The sequence below is a fragment of the Aegilops tauschii genome, chromosome 4, assembly GCF_002575655.3.
Source record: "Aegilops tauschii subsp. strangulata cultivar AL8/78 chromosome 4, Aet v6.0, whole genome shotgun sequence".
Classification (NCBI taxonomy): Eukaryota; Viridiplantae; Streptophyta; class Magnoliopsida; order Poales; family Poaceae; genus Aegilops; species Aegilops tauschii.
This window is the reverse complement of record NC_053038.3, coordinates 172,026,435-172,047,928: the sequence shown is the minus strand read 5'-3', so window position 1 is coordinate 172,047,928 and position 21,494 is coordinate 172,026,435.

Genomic DNA, 21,494 nt, shown 5'->3' with positions numbered 1-21,494 from the left:
GTAAGTACCTGCTGTCCTTTATCAGTGTACTTATATTGATAGGTAGTTATTCATGTACCATCACTCTGCAGCTTATTTTCCTTTGTCCTCCATTTTCTACGCATCAGATCTATATTTACTCTTACCATAAGGTTGGATAACACCGATGGTCCTGAAGAAGTTTCGCTCTGCATTGCTCTTGGCTGTACCTTTTACCTATATCGCTGTACTTACATTTATAGCTACTTGGTTATGTAGCATCACTCTTCATATTATCTTAAATATTCTCCATTTTTTCTTATATTATCACATCTATATTTACTCTTAACAAAATGTAGAATAAAGGCAATGTTTATGATGAAGATTATGTGGTAAACTTCTTGAATTGCCCCCCCCCCTCAGCATGGACAAGGTCTTTATAGAGCCTATCTTCACCAATAATGTAAGTTTGTCCTTCTCAAGCCTTCAAACTTTGTTGTGTATATTTGGTTAGGCATGACTGCAACAGCTGTTTATTTTTGGTGTTTGCATCAAATTGCATGTTTAAATTTATTATGTAGTTCATAAACAAAAGTTTGTCCTTCTCAATTTAAGTTTTCAGTTGTACAACCAAGTTCCTTCTTCATACCATGTAAATTAAACTATACAGAGCAAGTGATCTTCTTTTGCACTGCATGTATGCTTCTGTTCTTGATCCGTAATCCAGTGGTGTGGTGAACCTACCCACTACAACACAATGTCATATTCTGCAATGTCTTAACTATGAACAATGTCATACCATTCTACTATTATTTAAACCGTCTCTTTATTTGCCAATCTGAAATGGGATAAATTGACAGCACACTAACAATTGATACTTATGAGTTCTTGATCTGTAATCCAGTGGTGTTGTGAAGCTGCCAACTCCTCCACAATGTCATTTCCTGCCATGTCTTAACCTGAACAATACCATATTGTGTTAATGCTATTTTAAACTGTGTCACTTTATTCGTCAGTAAGAAATGTGATGAATTGTCAACACTGATACTTATATGTGCAAAACCTGTCATCTATCTGCTTGTTTATCTTTCAGAGTGAGGAGGATATAAGTGTCAAACAAGCGCGATCTCATCAGCTTGCTCAGCTGCTTGCACTACAGCTCCCAAGCAGAGCTAACCTTTCTTGAACTCTATTGAAGTGCTGTCGGTTTTGTATATTATTTTGTCGGTGTGTTTATTGGCACTGGTGGCGATCTTTGATGCCCAGTGTATGTAATCTGCTGTCTGCTTGTGCTTTATTATCATAGTGGCGAACTTTGATGCCCAGTGGATGTAATATGCAGTAATTTCTTTATTGTATAGTCTAGGTTTTTTCTTATTCACGATGCTGTAATTATTTTACTCTATATATATCCTGTCTTCGCAGTAAACCGTCCAAATAATAAAATTATGGTACATAATCGGGCCGTCATGCAAATCACTACATAATCGGTCCATTAACAGGCCTAAATGTAAACTGGCCCACTAGTAGATTTTGGCCTCTAATAGGCTGAGTAAACCGCCGGCCCTATTTTCGCAAGAAAACTCAATTGGCTTTTAAGAGGCTGAAAAGTAGGTTGGGCCTAAAACGTGCCGAACAGCTCACGGGCCGGCAGCAGGACGAAATAGACCCCGGCCCATGATTGTGCCAATCACATCACGGGCCGTTAACAGGCTAGAATTGTCTCGGCAATGAGCAAGCCGGATGCAAACCGGGCCATAGTTAGGCCCAACTATATGACGGGCTTTTAACATGCCGAAATAAATATAGGGCCGAAATGTTAAACAGGCCTTTAACAGGCCGAAACTAATATCAGGTCGAATTACTAAATGGGCCTTTAGCAAGTTGGCCCAAAAGCATAGAGTCTAGTTGACAGGCCCGAATCTAATATGGGCCATAATTTAGCCCAAAGCCTCTTAAAGGGCCGGATCTGATCTGGACCGTAATTTGGCCCAGAACGTGGGAGGCTTTTAACTGGTCGGATCTCATATGGGCCTTTATTGGGCCCAGAATGTGGCAGGCTGTTAATGAACCAGATCAATTATGGGCCGGCTTTTGGCCCAAAACATGGCAGCCTGTTAACGGGCCGTACCATTAGTGTCCTCAAAATCTTGTGGGCCTTTAGCTAGGCCGACCCATTATGGTCGACGAAATCTCGTGGGCCTTTAGCTGGGCCGGCCCATTATCATCGGTGAAATCTCGTGGGCCTTTAGTTGAGCCGGCCCATTTAATATTCATGGGCCACTTTTGGGCCGGTCCACGTGTCAACATATCATAGGTGCATCTCGCCCATTGGATGAGTGACACCTATGCCGACGCGGAGCTGACACGTGGTTCTGTTGGCCAATGAGAATTTTACATGTGGAAAATCGTCATTGGTCGTGGCTATTAGCGGGTTATCGGATCCAAAACCGGACCCGATAGCTTAACGGCGACCCATTGCGGTGGATGCCACATGTCGGTCACCCTTGACGAAAGCACTTCCATGACGCGACATTTATCGTCATGGAAGTGAACACTTCCGTGATGATAATTTTGGTAATGTCATGGAACACTTCTACGACAACACAGGTATGACTATCTTAATTCTGTCATAAAATCGTCATGGATGTACATGCATGACAGAAAACATGACCTACTGTGACAAACACGTATCATCACGGAAGTGTCTTTTTTTGTAGTGTTATCAATCGGCTAGGTATTTAAACCTGAGGACACACAGTCCCGGACGCACAGTCCTCACTGTATTCTCCTTGAGCTAAGGTCACTCAGACCTCGCCCAATCACTTGTGGTAAGTCTTCAGGTGACTTCCAAACCTTCACAGACCCTGTCACTCGGTGATCCACAATTTCCTCTTGGATGCTCTAGACCATGATGCCTAACCTTCTGGAGGATGCATAGTCCTCAAAGGTGACAAGCGTCAGTTCCACGCAGGAACAATCTCTTCAGTGATGCTCAATCACTTTGGGTTTTTAGGTGTTTGGGTTTGAGTTTTCCTCACTTGATGATTTTCGCTCAAAGTCCTCGGAGGATGGGATGCTCCCAATGACAAGTGTTAGTTTCTCTCGGAGCAGCCAACCAGCTAGTGGTTGTAGGGGGCGGCTATTTATAGCCTAGGGAGTAGCCCGACATGATAAGACATAAATGCCCTTCAATGATATGACCGTTAGGTGGGAAGATATTTTGGGACAGTTGGCGCATAGCACAGCAACGGTCGGATATTTGAGTATCAAATTCCACAGGGCTATCACGTTCCTCACTTGTAGGCAATCTGCACTGGCCAATTCCTAACTCCTCAGTCAGAACAAATTCCTCAGAGACCAAAAGATCTTCATCTCTGTCACTGAAGAAATTGACTAAACTGTATGAGATTTCCAATGGCTTCACTCGAAAGGATTGGTAGGTGTAGGATTTTGAGATGAGCATCACTTGGAAACTTTTCCTTAGTTTTACCTCGACCCCCTTTTATAGTACGGTGTTTCCTATGACTCAAGAAAGAGGAAACTACAAAAAAAATGTCTTCACGCTTCATATTCCTCGCATGTATACCAAGTCTTCACGGTCACACCAATTTCTTCACTTTCAAAGTCTTCAAAAAAACCAAAGTCTTCAGCTGAATACATTCATTTGTAGGGGTCGACTTTCATCTTAAATATCAAACTCCTTATAGACTTATAGAACTATGTACACTCACAAACTAATTAGTCCCTTAACCTATAAGTCTTCAATACACCAAAATCACTAAGGGGCACTAGATGCACTTACAGTTCTCCATCACCAATTCCATGATGCTCCCCACCGGGAGTGAGTAATTCCTTCGTATGCTCGCTGGTCGGTGTGGAGTTGGATGAGATTCATCATGTAATCGAGTTAGTTTTATTAGGGCTTGATCCCTAGTATCCACTATGTTCTGAGATTGATGTTGCTATGACTTTGCTATCCTTAATGCTTGTCACTTTGGGCCCGGGTGCCATGATTTCAGATCTCAACCATTTATGTTATCACCATTATATCGATGTTCTAGATCCGATCTTCTAAGTTATAGTCACCTACTACATGTTATGATCCGGCAACCCCGGAGTGACAATAGTCGGGAGCACTCACGGTGATGACCGTAGTTTGAGGAGTTCATGTATTCACTTTAACATCCCAAATTTTCAATTTGGAATGTTATACATTAGATCATCATTGCATACCATATTTTATTGCATTTTGATTTGATCCTAGAAATTCCACGCAACTCAAGGACCCACGGAGAGAGTTGGGGATTTCAATTTATTTCATATTCGAGTTTTTCTCGAATTTTTGAAAAGAGGATCGTTTGATTTTAATTATTTTTCTGTGAAATAATTCTTTTATAAAAAAAATAAAAGAGAGAGGATAAAATGACTTCCTCAAAATAAAGAAATATCTGAGATTTAATATTAAAATCAAATAAGATTTTTATTCGGAGTTTTATCGCTATTTTATTTGAATTAGGAAAAATATGCATTTTCCAAAATTGCATTTTAGGCCCAAATAAATGTTCACCTTGTCCGGCTTATTTTTAGAAGACGGGGAAAATTTATTTCGGGATTTTTGGAGTCCGTTTAGTATTTCTTCTCTTTTTTTCATGCACGTCGGAATTATTTTAAAAAAGAAAAGTCAAACCGATTCCGGGCCGTACCCGAGCGGGACTCCGCCCGGGGGGCCTTTATAAGCCGCCCCGCCCCGAGCCGCCCACCACCGCCGCTAGCCCGCCCCGCACCCGAAACCCTAACCCTAGCAGCCGCCGCCCGCCACTGCTGCAGCACCGTCGCCGACCCGCCGCCTCGCCGGAGGCGCCCGCCACCACCGCCGTCGCCGGAGCCGCCGGAGGTCGCCGCCCGCCGCCACCGCCCGTACGGTTTTTTTAAGAACCGTGGTTTATTTTTTCAGATCGGTTTTTTCGGTTTAGTTATATAGAGAACGCTCATTCGTTCGTTCGTTTTAACGAACGGTTTTCACTGTTTAACCGCAGACAGCGAACGCTCGTTCGTTAGCCTGTTCGTCAGCTTTTCTTTTTCTCGGATTTTCCGTGATTATTTTTGATCGCGATTTCTGATCCGATTTTCGTTCTAGTATAACTTTTCGCTCGTTTATCGGAATCAGGCGATTCAAGCGCCTAGAGTTTCGTCTCGAAACCCTCTTTCTATTTAACCAACTTGAACAAGATTTTGATATTGTAAAATTTGACTTTAGTTCAAATTAGTAAACGAAGCTTGTTTCTTTTGCCGTTTGAGTTTTGTTGTTTCGTTTGATTTGATTCTTTTTGCAGACCAGAGTTCTTAAGTTGAACTTTCTGGTAGATATTTTATTTGAGTTTTACTCGTGCTTTTGCTTGATTGCTTATTGTATGCTTGTTTGTTTGCGATAGAGTACCCGGAGTGCGAAGCGTGCTACTACGAGTCTCTAGGTTTCGCGGATCATCAGCAAGGCAAGTAACACTTTGATCATACCTCGTACTACCCAGTTTTATTGCATTAGATCAATCCTCAAACAATTGCATGGTTAGGATCTGAATTAAATTGTGGGTTTGGGAAGTAGATGAGGTAGTACCTATTCACCTGTTTATTATCAAACCTTGGAGTTACTTCTACGCTATGCTTATATTGCTATGCTATGCTCGTAGACGTGGATTGGGTTTGAGTGTATCCATGACAGTTGTGAGATTGTTAATTAATGGTTTAACTTAAGGTGGCAACTTAAATACACATCTGGGTGGATTGAGGTACCTGGGGAATCCACTGATTGCCTTTTTTTGGAAATCCCGGGGTACCGTGTGATTCTCCTATGGACTGCCACCCAGGCACAAAGGGATCATGAGATTATTCATACTAGAAACTTCCATGTGCAGCCACAAGATATTATGGGCTCTAGCATAGTTGATTAAGTCATGTGAACTCTTACAGTGCTAGACTAGCAGATGTAGGGGATTTAGGTGGTACGGTCTACCCATCGTAAGGTGCTAACGCTTCTAAAAGACTATGTCTCGGTTATCCGTTTCTCAAACATCTTGTAGTGCAAGAAACCAAACGGAGGAGATCGAGTCTTGTGGGGAAAAGTGTGCAAACCTCTGCAGAGTGTATAAACTAATCATGGTTAGCCGTGTACCCGGTTATGGACATGTTGAGTATGTGGTTCTTGGATTATCATGTTGATCTCATCACTACTTAATTAATTTGATTTGGTTGTTAATGATTACTTTTAATTGGGATTGAGAGGGGGTTTACCCTCTCAATATTTTTTCAACAAACTTTGTAGTTAAATAAAAATTATTCCGTCGCAGTAGGGAAAATTTGGCTTTTCGCAAAAAAACATATTAACCCTACAGCCTCCACCAGCCATATATGCATGTAGTGATAGCATTATTCTGTTCTTTATCCTTTGTGTTACATTGCCAGCATATTCCATGTGCTGGCCCGTTTTCGGGCTGCAATGTACATGTTGCAGACTTTTTAGACGACGAGTAAGGAGCCTTAGGTCGTGGTCTTTCACTCAGTGATGTCGTTGGAGTTGATGGACTCACTCTATCTTCCAAGCCTTCCGCTGTTATCGTTTTAGATGGCCTTAAGCCATATTTATTGAAATAAGTTCTCTTTTGAGACATTCGATGTAATAAGTGTGTGATTGCTACTTTGTTATAAATCCTCCAAGTACTGTGTGTGTCAGCATTACCGATCCAGGGATGACACTTATGCACAGAGATCAGATTGTTTGGGGTCTGGTCGCTACAAAGATGGTATCAGAGCACACGCTGACTGTAGGACACGACCACTAAGCTAAAACCCTAGATCATTACTCTCTTCTCATTTCTAACTCCTCTCCATTTTCTACTCTTTAGGATGGCGGATGCAAGGATTAAGTTCATGCAACCGGATGAAGACACCCTATTTGGACGCCACTTGAAGGAAGTTACTAAGTACCTGAACATTGGAACACCAACCTTCACCGGGACCTACAACGCCACTTTACCAGAAGAGGAGCGCTGGATGATTCAAGTTCAAGTTCCAGGAAGGACGTTCACTCCAGTCACTGAGCCCATAGAGTTTTCTTTCGATGCACCAACCTGGAGTCTAGGAAAGAGTATGGCAGCTCACATTACCATGGGACGCATTGGAGAAGTTTACCACAATGACCTCAAGGATACAATCTACTAGATTTGTGGGCGCCGAGATGAGCAATGGGAGATGATCAGTACCAGGAAGGATAGATCGATTGCCTCTTTCATCCAGGAGTTAAACTAGCACATTCGACGCCAGGAGAACCAGATGTGCGCAGGCATGGCGGATTTGAAGAAGGCAATGACAAGGATCACATAGCTGGAGGAAGAACTCAAGGCTACACGCGAGGATTATATGGAGGAAATCGTCGCATTAGTAGAGAAGAATGGCGACCTGACAAACAAGCTAGGAGTTTTTATGGGAGACCCTGCGCCAGGAGGAGAAGATGACAGTTCCACTTGCCCGGAGAACTATATCATCATCGACGACACCGACTCGGACCGTGACGATAGCGATGATGACTATGTTGATGAAGCTGGAGCAGATATCATGGAGTCTTCGATCGATCAATTTTTCTAATCGACCACCATATCAGTAGTAGTATTCCACCATGTATATAGTATAGTCCAAACACTTTTGTAACGATAGTTCTAGACCGATTGTATGCCCTAGTTTGATTGATCGAGTGATATGTTTGTGTTTGTCTCATGTGCATATGGGTAGTGTTTTCCCTCTAGACCTCATTCTATTCTGTTTTCTCATCTTTTCTAAACCCAGCAGATGCCTCCGAGACGCGACAATGGATTTGCTTTCCCACCGGAGCTCACTCAGTTGATCCAGCAGCAGAATGCATTGATGCAAATACTAGTCCAGAATCAGAACCAGGGGAACAACAACAACAACAACAACCCACCCCCACCCTCACCAGTTGACCACTTAGCCCGTTTTCTTAGGCTGAATCCGCCGGTGTTCTCCAGTAGCACCGAGCCGATTGTTGCAGATGAATGGCTTCGCAAGATTGATAGGGAGTTGACCACTACAGGATGCACAGATGCGGAGAGAGTGCGTTTTCCCGCACATCAGCTTGATGGACCCGCAACATCTTGGTGGGAGAATTTCATAGTCACTTACCCTATTGACACTGTGGCATGGGACCAGTTCCAGCAGGCTTTTCGCACTGCCCATGTTTCAGTAGGAGCTATGGCCATGAAGAAGCGTCAGTTTCGCAACTTACGCCAAGGAGGGCGCACTGTTGGCCAATATGTGGATGAGTTTAGTAAGTTAGCACGTTATGCCCCAGACGACGTCGCTATAGATGCAACTAAGAAGGAGAAGTTTCTGGAAGGACTGAATGATGAGCTGAGCATGCAGTTGATGGTGGCAAATTTCAATAACTACCAGGAGTTGGTGGATAGAGCTCTCATGCTTGAAGGGAAGCAGCAACAGATTGACAGCCGCAAGAGGAAGTATGGACAAGGGAAGTATAATTCTGGAGCCCAGCAGAGACCCCGTTACACCCCGAACCCGGGAGGACTTGTTCATAACCATGGAGGCCACACTCATAATGGAGGAAGTTCACACAATCATGGTGGCCCCAAGAATGGTAATGGTAATGGAGGAAGCAGCGGACAGAACCGTTCCAACCCGGCAACACCCGCCAAGAAAGATCTAAGCCACGTTACTTGCTACAAGTGCCAGAAGACCGGACATTACGCAAATGAATGTCCTGAAGCTAAGATTGGAAACGGCAATGGAAGCTCTGGGAAGAAGCCCAACCCTTTCAACAGGGGACAAGTGAACCACGTTAACGTGGAGGAGGTTGAAGCCCAGCCAGATGCAATAATAGGTAAGTTTTTGGTTAAGTCATTTACTGCAGTCGTACTTTTTGATACTGGTGCATCACATTCATACATATCAAGGGGATTCGTGGATAAGTTTAAACTGCCAACCCAAGCCCTTAGGTCACCTATGTTAGTAACCTTGCCAGGAGCAGAGTATATGGCTAGCCTATGGTGTGATCAGTTACCATTAAGGATTGGTAACTACCTGTTTCCCTCGGACCTAATAGTATTGGAGTCACAAGGACTGGATGTGATATTAGGCATGGATTGGTTATCGAAGTATGGAGGGAACATTGACTGCGCTAGTAAGTTGATTTTGCTTACCACCCCAGAAGGAAGAAGGATCAAGTATGTATCCCGGCATATGCCGAATAGAACCCAAGTAAATTCCTTATCAGGAGTTGTACAGGAGGAAGTACAATTCCGGATGTATTTCCAGAAGAGTTGCCAGGCATGCCACCGGATAGAGACATTGAGTTTTTGATTGAACTTTTGCCAGGCACATGGCCAATATCTAAGAGACCAAACAGAATGCCCGCAAAGGATTTGGAGGAAATTAAGAAGCAGATTAAGGAGTTACTGGATAAGGGATATATTCGCCCAAGTTAGTCACCTTGGGGATCACCAGTACTTCTAGTGGAGAAGAAGGATGGATCGTTAAGGATGGTTGTTGACTATCATGGATTGAATGAGGTGACGATCAAGAACAAGTACCCACTACCGATGATCAATGATTTATTTGGCCAGTTGCAAGGAGCTAAAGTGTTTTCTAAGAACGATCTGCGATCAGGGTACCACCAGCTGAAGATTCGAGAGCAGGATATACCTAAGACAACTTTTACAACGAGGTACGGGCTGTATGAGTACATCGTTATGTCATTTGGTCTGACTAACGCACCTGCCTATTTTATGAACATGATGAAACAGTGTTTATGGAGTTTTTGGATAAGTTCGTCGTGGTGTTCATTGATGATATTCTGGTCTACTCTAAGAACGAAGAGGAACATAAAGAGCATTTGCGTTTGGTACTTGGGAAGCTCAGGGAACATCAGCTATACGCCAAGTTCAGCAAGTGTGAGTTTTGGCTGAAGGAAGTCAGATTCCTTGGACATGTTATATCCGGGGAAGGAATAGCAGTAGACCCCACCAAAGTTGTCCCTCTGACAAATTGGGAGTCACCCACGACAGTTGGAGAGATCCGGAGTTTCCTTGGACTCGCAGGATACTACCGGAGGTTCATTGAGAATTTTTCAAAGATTGCAAAGCCTATGACGGAATTGTTGGAGGAGGACACCAAATTCAATTGGACCGAGGAATGTGAGGCCAGTTTTCAGGAGTTGAAAAGACGCTTGGTTACATGACCAGTGTTGATTCTACCACATCAATGCCAAGATTATGAAGTGTATTGCGACGCTTCACGTCGAGGACTTGGAGCCGTACTTATGCAGGAGGGAAGAGTTGTTTCATATGCCTCACGACAGCTTAAACCCCATGAGTTAAATTATGCTACACATGATTTGGAGTTAGCAGCCGTAGTGCATGCGTTGAAAACATGGAGACATTTTCTCATCGGAAACCATTGTGAGGTATACACGGATCACAAGAGTTTGAAGTATATCTTCACACAGAAGGAGCTGAATCTCAGACAAAGGAGATGGCTAGAACTCATTAAGGATTATGATATGAGATTGCATTACCACCCAGGAAAGGCTAACGTAGTAGCTCATGCGTTGAGCCGCAAGAGTCATGTAAATACCCTCATGACCGGAGAGTTACCCAAGGAGTTAGCAGAAGACCTTTGCGAGCTGCGTTTGGAGATAGTTCCAAGAGGTTATGTAGCAGCCTTGGAAATTCAGTCTACCTTGATGGATAAGATCAGAGAAGCTCAGAAGACGGACAAGGAGATTGCTGAGATAAAGGAAAGGATGAGTAAAGGAAAGGCTAAAGGATTTTGTGAGGATGAGCACGATACCTTATGTTTGAGGACCACGTATATGTGCCCAATGATCAGGAGATCAGGAAGTTGATTCTGCAAGAGGCCCATGATTCACCATATTCAATTCATCCAGGAAATACCAAGATGTATCTGGATTTGAAGGATAGTTTTTGGTGGACCGGAATGAAGAAGGATATTGCGGAGAATGTAGCAGTTTGTGATGTATGTCAGAGAGTGAAGGCAGAACATCAGAAGCCAGCAGGATTGCTACAGCCATTGCCTATACCCGAATGGAAGTGGGATAAACTAGGCATGGATTTTATCACGGGATTACCCAGGACTCATTCAGGCTATGACTCGATATGGGTTGTAGTCAATCGTTTGACGAAAGTAGATCATTTCATCCCCGTGAAGACCACTTACACCTGTGCTAAGTTGGCAAAGATATACATGACCAGGATCGTATGTCTGCATGGAGTTCCGAGCACCATTGTATCAGATAGAGGAACCCAATTTACTTCAAAGTTTTGGAAGCAGTTGCATGAAACTTTGGGAACCAGACTAGAGTTCAGTATAGCTTTTCGCCCGCAAACAGATGGACAGACTGAAAGAGTAAATCAGATTCTGGAGGACATGTTGAGAGCTTGTGCGCTAGACTATGGATCTAGCTGGGACGATAATTTGCCTTATGCAGAGTTCTCTTATAACAATAGTTACCAAGCCAGTTTGAAGATGGCCCCTTTTGAAGCGCTGTACGGAAGGAGGTGCAGAACACCGTTGTTGTGGGACGAAGTTGGAGACCGACAGTTGTTTGGACCAGATTTGATTAAAGAGTCTGAAGAGAAGGTTAAGCTGATTCGCAATAGACTCAATGTAGCCCAATCCAGGCAGAAGAGTTACGCGGATTCTAAACGCAAGGAGACAGTCTACGAAGTCGGAGACAGAGTGTATCTTCGAGTATCACCACTTCGAGGAGTGAAGCGCTTTGGAGTTAAGGGAAAGTTAGCACCACGTTTTGTGGGACCATACAGAGTTTTGGAACGTATGGGAGAAGTTGCCTACAAGTTAGAATTACCCGAAGGATTGTCCGGAGTTCACGATGTCTTCCATGTTTCTGAGTTGAAGAAGTGCCACACGGAGATGGCTGATATTCCTCTAAGAGATACAGTGCCGCTAGAAGCGATACAGTTGGATAGTGATTTGACATATGAGGAGAAACCAGTCATGTACTTGAGTTTGCCAGCCGAGTTACACGCAACAAAGTAGTCAAGTTCTGCATGGTTCAGTGGAGTCACCATACCGAGGATGAAGCCACTTGGGAACGAGAGGAAGACCTACGGAAGGATCACTCTCACCTATTTTCTAGCCAACCCGAATCTCGAGGGCGAGATTCATCTTAAGGGGGGTAGGTTTGTAACATCCCAAATTTTCAATTTGCAATGTTATACATTAGATCATCATTGCATACCATATTTTATTGCATTTTGATTTGATCCTAGAAATTCCACGCAACTCAAGGACCCACGGAGAGAGTTGGGGATTTCAATTTATTTCATATTCGAGTTTTTCTCGAATTTTTGAAAAGAGGATCGTTTTATTTTAATTATTTTTCTCTGAAATATTTATTTTATAAAAAAATAAAAGAGAGAGAGGATAAAATGACTTCCTCAAAATAAAGAAATATCAGAGATTTAATATTAAAATCAAATAAGATTTTTATTCAGAGTTTTATCGCTATTTTATTTGAATTAGGAAAAATATGCATTTTTCAAAATTGCACTTTAGGCCCAAATAAATGTTCATCTTGTCCGGCTTATTTTTAGAAGACGGGGAAATTTTATTTTGGGATTTTTCGAGTCTGTTTAGTATTTCTTTTCTTTCTTTTTCTGCACATCGGAATTATTTAAAAAAAGAAGTCAAACCTACTCCGGGCCGTACCCGAGCGGCACTCCGCCCGGGGGGCCTTTATAAGCCGCCTCGCCCCGAGCCGCCGAAGCCCACCACCGCTGCCAGCCCGCCCCGTGCCTGAAACCCTAACCCTAGCCGCCGCCGCCGCCGGACGCCGCCGACCGTGCCGCCTCGCCGGAGCCGCCCGCCGCCACCGCCGTCGCCGGAGCCGCCAGAGGTAGCCGCCCGCCGCCGCCGCCGGTTTTCTTCAGAAAACCGTACGTTTTTTTAAGAACCGCGGTTTATTTTTTTAGATCTTTTTTTGGTTTAGTTATATAGCAAACGCTCATTCGTTCGTTCGTTTTAACAAATGGTTTTCACCGTTTAACCGCAGACAGCGAGCGCTCGTTCGTTAGCCTGTTCGTCAGTTTTTCTTTTTCTCGGAATTTCCGCGATTATTTTGGATCGCGATTTCTGATCCGATTTTCGTTCTAGTATAACTTTTCGCTTGTTTATCGGAATCAGGCGATTCAAGCGCCTAGAGTTTCGTCTCAAAACCCTGTTTCGATTTAACCAACTTGAACAAGATTTTGCTACTGTAAAATTTGACTTTAGTTCAAATTATTAAATGAAGCTTGTTTCTTTCGCCGTTTGAGTTTTGTTGTTTCGTTTGATTTGATTCTTTTTGAAACCGGAGTTCTTAAGTTGAACTTTCTGGTTAGATCTTTTATTTGAGTTTGACCCGTTCTCTTGCTTGATTGCTTATTGTATGCTTGTTTGTTTGCGATAGAGTATCCGGAGTGCGAAGCGTGCTACTACGAGTGTCTAGCTTTCGCGGATCATCAGCAAGGCAAGTAACACTTTGATCATACCTCGTACTACCCAGTTTTATTGCATTAGATCAATCCTCAAACAATTGCATGGTTAGGATCTAAATTAAATTGTGGGTTTGGGAAGTATATGAGGTAGTACGTATTCACCTATTTATTATCAAACCTTGGAGTTACTTCTACGCTATGCTTATATTGCTATGCTATGCTCGTAGACGTGGATTGGGTTTGAGTATATCCATGACAGTTGTGAGAATTTAATTAATGGTTCAACTTAAGGTGGCAACTTAAATACACATCTGGGTGGATTGAGGCACCTGGGGAATCCAGTGATTGCCTGTTTTTTTGGATATCCCGGGGTACCGTGTGATTCTCCTATGGACTGCCACCCAGGCTCAAAGGGATCATGAGATTATTCATACTAGAAACTTCCGTGTGCAGCCACAAGCTATTATGGGCTCTAGCATAGTTGATTAAGTCGTGTGAACTCTTACAATGGTAGACTAGCAGATGTAGGGGATGTAGGTGGTACGGTCTACCCATCGTAAGGTGCTAACGCTTCTGAAAGACTATGTCTCGGTCATCCGTTTCTCAAACATCTTGGAGTGCGAGAAACCAAACGGAGGAGATCGAGTCTTGTGGGGAAAAGTGCACAAACCTCTGCAGAGTGTATAAACTAATCATGGTTAGCCATGTCCCTGGTTATGGACATCTTGAGTATCTGGTTCTTGGATTATCATGTTGATCTCATCACTACTTAATTAATTTGATTGGGCTGTTAATGATTACTTTTAATTGGGATTGAGAGGCGGTTTACCTTCTCAATATTTTTTCAACAAACTTTGTAGTTAAATAAAACTTATTCCGTTGCAGTAGGGCAAAATTGGCCTTTCGCAAAAACATATTAGCCCTACAGCCTCCACGAGCCATATATGCATGTAGTGATAGCATTATTCTATTCTTTATCCTTTGTGTTACATTGCGAGCATATTCCATGTGCTGACCCATTTTTGGGCTGCAACGTATCATGTTGCAGACTTTTCAGACGACGAGTAAGGAGCCTTAGGTCGTGGTCTTTCATTCAGTGATGCCGTTGGAGTTGATGGACTCACTTTATCTTCCAAGCCTTCCGCTGTTATCGTTTTAGATGGCCTTAAGCCATATTTATTGTAATAAGTTCTCTTTTGAGACATTCGATGTAATAAGTGTGTGATTGCTACTCTGTTATAAATCCTCCGAGTACTGTGTGTGTCAGCATTACCGATCCAGGGATGACACTTATGCACAGAGATCAGACTATTTGGGGTCTGGTCGCTACATTCACCGTGTGTTAATGCTTTGTTCAGGTTCTCTATTAAAAGGAGGCCTTAATATCCCTTAGTTTGCAATATGGACCCCGCTGCCACGGGTGGGTAGGACAAAAGATGTCATGCAAGTTCTTTCCATAAGCACGTATGCCTATTTACGGAATACATGCCTACGTTATATTTATGAACTGGAGCTAGTGCTGTATCGCCCTAGGTTATGACTGAGGGAGTCCTGGATTAAATGGGTCCTCGGGTGTCCGGGCTCTGTGACGTGGGCCGGACTAATGGGCCATGAAGATACAAGACAGAAGACTTCCTCCCCGTGTCTGGATGGGACTCTCCTTTGCATGGAAGGCAAGCTTGGCATTTGGATATGAATATTCGTCTCTCTGTAAACTGACTCTGTACAACCCTAGCCCCCTCCGGTGTCTATATAAACCGGAGGGTTTAGTCCATAGAGGAACAATCATAATCATATAGGCTAGACATCTAGGGTTTAGCCATTACAATCTCGAGGTAGATCAACTCTTATAACCCCATATTCATCCAAGATAATCAAGCAGGAAGTAGGGTATTACCTCCATTAAGAGGGCCCGAACCTAGGTAAACATCGTGTCCCTGTTTCCTGTTACCTTCGATCCTCAGACGCACAGTTCGGGACCCCCTACTCGAGATCCGCCGGTTTTGACACCGACATTGGTGCTTTCATTGAGAGTTCCGCTGTGTGCTACCTCTTGAGCACTGCGTTGGTTTTCCCTTGAAGAGGAAAGGGTGATGCAGCAAAGTAGCGTAAGTATTTCCCTCAGATTTTGAGAACCAAGGTATCAATCCAGTAGGAGGCCACGCATGAGTCCCTCGCACCTACACAAACAAATAAATCCTCGCAACCAACGCGATAAGGGGTTGACAATACCTACACGGTCACTTACGAGAGTGAGATCTGATAGATATGATAGGATAATATTTTTGGTATTTTTATGATAAAGATGCAAAGTAAAGAAAGTAAAATAAAAACGGCACCAGAAATAGCTTGTTGTCGGGAGATTAATATGATGGAATATAGACCCGGGGGCCATAGGTTTCACTAGTGGCTTCTCTCGAGAGCATAAGTATTTACGGTGGGTGAACAAATTACTGTTGAGCAATTGACAGAATTGAGCATAGTTATGCGAATATCTAGGTATGATCATGTATATAGGCACCACGTCCGAGACAAGTAGACCGACTCCTGCCTGCATCTACTACTATTACTCCACACATCGACCACTATCCAGCATGCATCTAGAGTATTAAGTTCATAAGAACAGAGTAACGCTTTAAGCAAGATGACATGATGTAGAGGGATAAATTCATGCAATATGATATAAACCCCATCTCGTTATACTCGATGGGAACAATACAATACGTGTCTTGATATAAGGACACCGCAAGATTGAACCCAAAGCTAAGCTCTTCTCCTATTGCAAGAAAGATCAATCTAGTAGGCCAAACCAAACTGATAATTCGAAGAGACTTGCAAAGATAACCAATCATACATAAAAGAATTTAGAAGATTCAAATATTGTTCATAGATAAACTTGATCATAAATCCACAATTCATCGGTCTCAACAAACACACCGCAAAAGAAGATTACATCGAATAGATATCCACGAGAGAGGGGGAGAACTTTGCATTGAGATCCAAAAAGAGAGATGAAGCAATCTAGCTAATAACTATGGGCCCGAAGGTCTGAAGTAAACTACTCACATATCATCGGAGAGGCTATGGTGTTGAAGTAGAAGCCCTCCGTGATCAATGCCCCCTCCGGCGGAGCTCCGGAACAGGCCCCAAGATGAGATCTCACGGGTATAGAAGGTTGCGGCGGTGGAATTAGGTTTTTGGCTCCGTATCTGGTAGTTTGGGGGTACGTAGGTATATATAGGAGGAAGGAGTACGTCAGTGGAGCAACAGGGGTCCCACGAGGGTGGAGGGCGCGCCCAGGGGGGGTAGGCGCGCCCCGCTACCTCGTGCCCTCCTGGTAGCTTTCTTGACATAGGGTCCAAGTCCTCTGGATCACGTTCGTTCCGAAAATCACGTTCCCGAAGGTTTCATTCCATTTGGACTCCGTTTGATATTCTTTTTCTGCGAAACTCTGAAATAGGCAAAAAAGAGCAATTCTGGGCTGGGCCTCCGGTTAATAGGTTAGTCCCAAAAAAATATAAAAGTGTATAATAAAGCCCAATAATGTCCAAAACAGAATATAATATAGCATGGAACAATAAAAAATTATAGATACGTTGGAGACTTATCAAGCATCCCCAAGCTTAATTCCTGCTCGTCCTCGAGTAGGTAAATGATAAAAACAGAATTGTTGATGTGGAATGCTACTTGGCATAATTTCAATGTAATTCTTCTTAATTGTGGTATGAATATTCAGATCCGAAAGATTCAAGACAAAAGTTTAATATTGACATAAAAATAATAATACTTCAAGCATACTAACTAAGAAATTATGTTTTCTCAAAATAACATGGCCAAAGAAAGTTATCCCTACAAAATCATATAGTCTGGCTATGCTCTATCTTCACCACACAAAATATTTAAATCATGCACAACCCCGATGACAAGCCAAGCAATTGTTTCATACTTTTGGCGTTGTCAAACTTTTTCAATCTTCACGCAATACATGAGCGTGAGCCATGGACATAGCACTATATGTGGAATAGAATTGTGGTTGTGGAGAAGACAAAAAGGAGAAGATAGTCTCACATCAACTAGGCGTATCAACGGGCTATGGAGATGCCCATTAATAGATATCAATGTGAGTGAGTAGGGATTGCCATGCAACGGATGCACTCGAGCTATAAGTATATGAAAGCTCAACAAAAGAAACTAAGTTGGTGTGCATCCAACTCGCTTGCTCACGAAGACCTAGGGCATTTTGAGGAAGCCCATCATTGGAATATACAAGCCAAGTTCTATAATGAAAAATGCCCACTAGTATATGAAAGTGATATCATAGGAGACTCTCTATCATGAAGATAATGGTGCTACTTTGAAGCACAAGTGTGGTAAAAGGATAGTAACATTGTCCCTTCTCTCTTGTTCTCTCTTTTTTTTATTTGGGCCTTTTCTTCTCTTTTTTATGGCCTCTTTTGTTTTTTTCGTCCAGAGTCTCATCCCGACTTGTGGGGGAATCATAGTCTCCATCATCCTTTACTCACTTGGGACAATGCTCTAAAAATGATGATCATCACACTTTTATTTACTTACAACTCAACAATTCCAACTCAATACTTAGAACAAAATATGACTCTATGTGAATGCCTACGGCGGTGTACCGGGATATGCAATGAATCAAGAGTGACATGTATGAAAGAATTACGAACGGTGGCTTTGCCACAAATACAATGTCAACTACATGATCATGCGAAGCAATATGACAATGATGGAGCGTGTCATAGTAAACGAAACGGTGGTAAGTTGCATGGCAATATATCTCGGAATGGCTATGGAAATGCCATGATAGGTAGGTATGGTGGCTGTTTTGAGGAAGGTATATGGTGGGTGTATGATACCGGCGAAAAGTGCGCGGTATTAGAGAGGCTAGCAATGGTGGAAGGAGGAAAAGTGTGTATAATCCATGGACTCAACATTAGTCATAAAGAACTCATATACTTATTGTAAAAATCTACAAATTATCAAAGCAAAGTATTACGCGCATGCTCGTAGGGGGATAGATTGGTAGGAAAAGACCATCGCTCGTCCCCGACCGCCACTCATAAGGAAGACAATCAATAAATAAATCATGCTCCAACTTCATCACATAACGGGTCACCATGCGTGCATGCTACGGGAATCACAAACTTTAACACAAGTATTTCTCAAATTCAAAACTACTCAACTAGCATGACTCAAATATCACCATCTTCATATCTCAAAACAATTATCAAGCATCAAACTTCTCATAAAATTCAACACACTCATAAGATTTTTTTTTACTAATCTTGAATGCCTACCAATGTCAAAGCAAACTACCATGCTGTTTTGTAGGACTCTCAAAATAATCTAAGTGAGGCATGAGAGAACAATAGTTTCTATAAGACAAATCCACCACTGTGCTCTAAAAGATATAAGTGAAGCACTAGAGCAAAAACTATATAACTCAAAAGATATAAGTGAAGCGCAAAGAGTATTCTAATAATTTCCGAATCAAGTGTGTCTCTCTCAAAAGGCGTGTACATAAAGGATGATTTTGGTAAACTAAAAAGCAAAGACTCAAATCATACAAGACGCTCCAAGCAAAACACATATCATGTGGTGAATAAAAATATAGCTCCAAGTAAAGTTACCGATGTAAGTAGACGAAAGAGGGGATGCCTTCCGGGGCATCCCCAAGCTTTGGCTTTTAGGTGTCCTTAGATTATCTTGGGGGTGCCATGGGCATCCCCAAGCTTAGGCTCTTTCCACTCCTTGTTCCATAATCCATCAAATCTTTCACCCAAAACTTGAAAACTTCACAACACAAAACCCAGCAGAAAATCTCGTGAGCTCCGTTAGCGAAAGAAAACAAAAGACAACTTCAAGGTACTGTAATGAACTCATTCTTTATTTATATTGGTGTTAAACCTACTGTATTCCAACTTCTCTATGGTTTATAAACTATTTTACTAGCCATAGATTCGTCAAAATAAGCAAACAACACACGAAAAACAGAATCTGTCATAAACAGAACAGTCTGTAGTAATCTGTAACTAACGCAAACTTCTGGAACTCCAAAAATTCAGCCAAAATAGGAAGGCCTAGAAAATTTGTTTATTGATCAGAAGCAATTGGAATCAATATTTTATGACGTTCTGGTGATTTGTAACAATTATTTTCGTGAACAGAAAGTTTCTGGAATTTTCTGCAAGATCAAATAACTATCATCCAAGAAGATCCTATAGGTTAAAACTTGGCACAAACACTAATTAAAACATAAAAACAAATCTAACCAGAGGCTAGAACAAAGATTTATTCCTAAATGTAAGTAAAAATCAAAAACTAAAAATAAAATTGGGTTGCCTCCCAACAAGCGCTATCATTTAACGCCCCTAGCTAGGCATTGAGATTTCGATGATGCTCACATAAAAGATAGGAATTGAAGCGCAAAGAGAGCATCATGAAACACATGACAAACAAATCTAAGTCTAACATACTTCCTATGAATAGGCATCTTATAGGCAAACAAATTATTATAGCAAGCAAAAACTAGCATATGCAAGGAAACGGAAAGAAACAATAACAATCTCAACATAACGAGAGGTAATTTATTATCATGAAAATTTCTACAACCATATTTTCCTCTCTCATAATAATTACATGTGGGATCATAAGAAAATTAAACAAAATAGCTATCACATAAAATATTTTCAACACGATCCACATGCATGCAAAGTTGACACTCTTCCAAAATAGTGGGATTAACATTAACTAAAGTCAAGACCTCTCCAAACCCACTGTCAATACTATTGCAAATACAAATATCAATCTCATATTCATCCTGGGGCTTAAATAAATTTTCAAGATCATAAGAAGAATCGCCCCAATCATGATCATTGCAACAAGTAGTAGGCATAGCAAAACTAGCATCCCCAAGCTTAGGGTTTTGCATATTATTAGCACAATTGACATCAAGAGAGTTTATAGTAAAATCATTGCAATCATGCTTTTCATCAAAGGAACTATCAAGTATTGGTGCAATAGCAATGATCTCATGTTTAACATAAGGAACTATAGCAAATTCATCTTCATGAATATTGGCATCATGGCCACAAGAATAGCAAGCATCATGTTCATCAAGAGATATTTCAACCAAATCATCGGAATCATCACTATCTATAGATTCAAGCATATCATTATTTTCTTCCAAAGCTACGGTCATTCTTTTAATAAATTCTTGGACATAGACATTATGAGCAAAGTTTTCATTGCAATATTTAAGTATGACAGAATTTTCAGATTTGTTGAGAGTAAAATCATACTTTTCAATCAAAAAAGCAACTTCATGAGCACCCTTAAAAACGACAAATTCTTCAATTTGTTCGATATCATAGTAACTATAAACACCCTTTGCATAAGAAGATAAGATTTCATTATCATTGAACTCACATAGGTAGGGAAGGTGTTTTTTAGGGTTCTTAGAGCAACAAGTAAAATCACAAATTTCACAAAGATTCCAAGCATAGCATAGCAAACTATTTATATGATACCATAAGAGCTTCCCTTTTTCAGACATACGATGATGCACAAAATAAGCATGCTCATCTAAAGATTTCCCATCAACTAGGCTAGTTGGGGTTTCAGCACGAGCGCATAAGGATCGAAGATGATCCAAGTAGAACACTTTAAGTGGATCCATATCAATAGATTTTCAGCAAGCGAAGATGCAAGCATATAGAAGGCACATGGCAACACGAGCAAACAAGAAGCAATCAAAAAAGAGGCGAACGGAAAAGAGAGAGCGAATAAAACGGCAAGGGTGAAGTGGGGGAGAGGAAAACGAGAGGCAAATGGCAAATAAAGTAATGCGGGAGATAAGGGTTTGTGATGGGTACTTGGTATGTTGACTTTTGCGTAGACTCCCCGGTAACGGGGCCTGAAATCTTTCTTGCTACATCTTGAGCATTGCGTTGGTTTTCCCTTGAAGAGGAA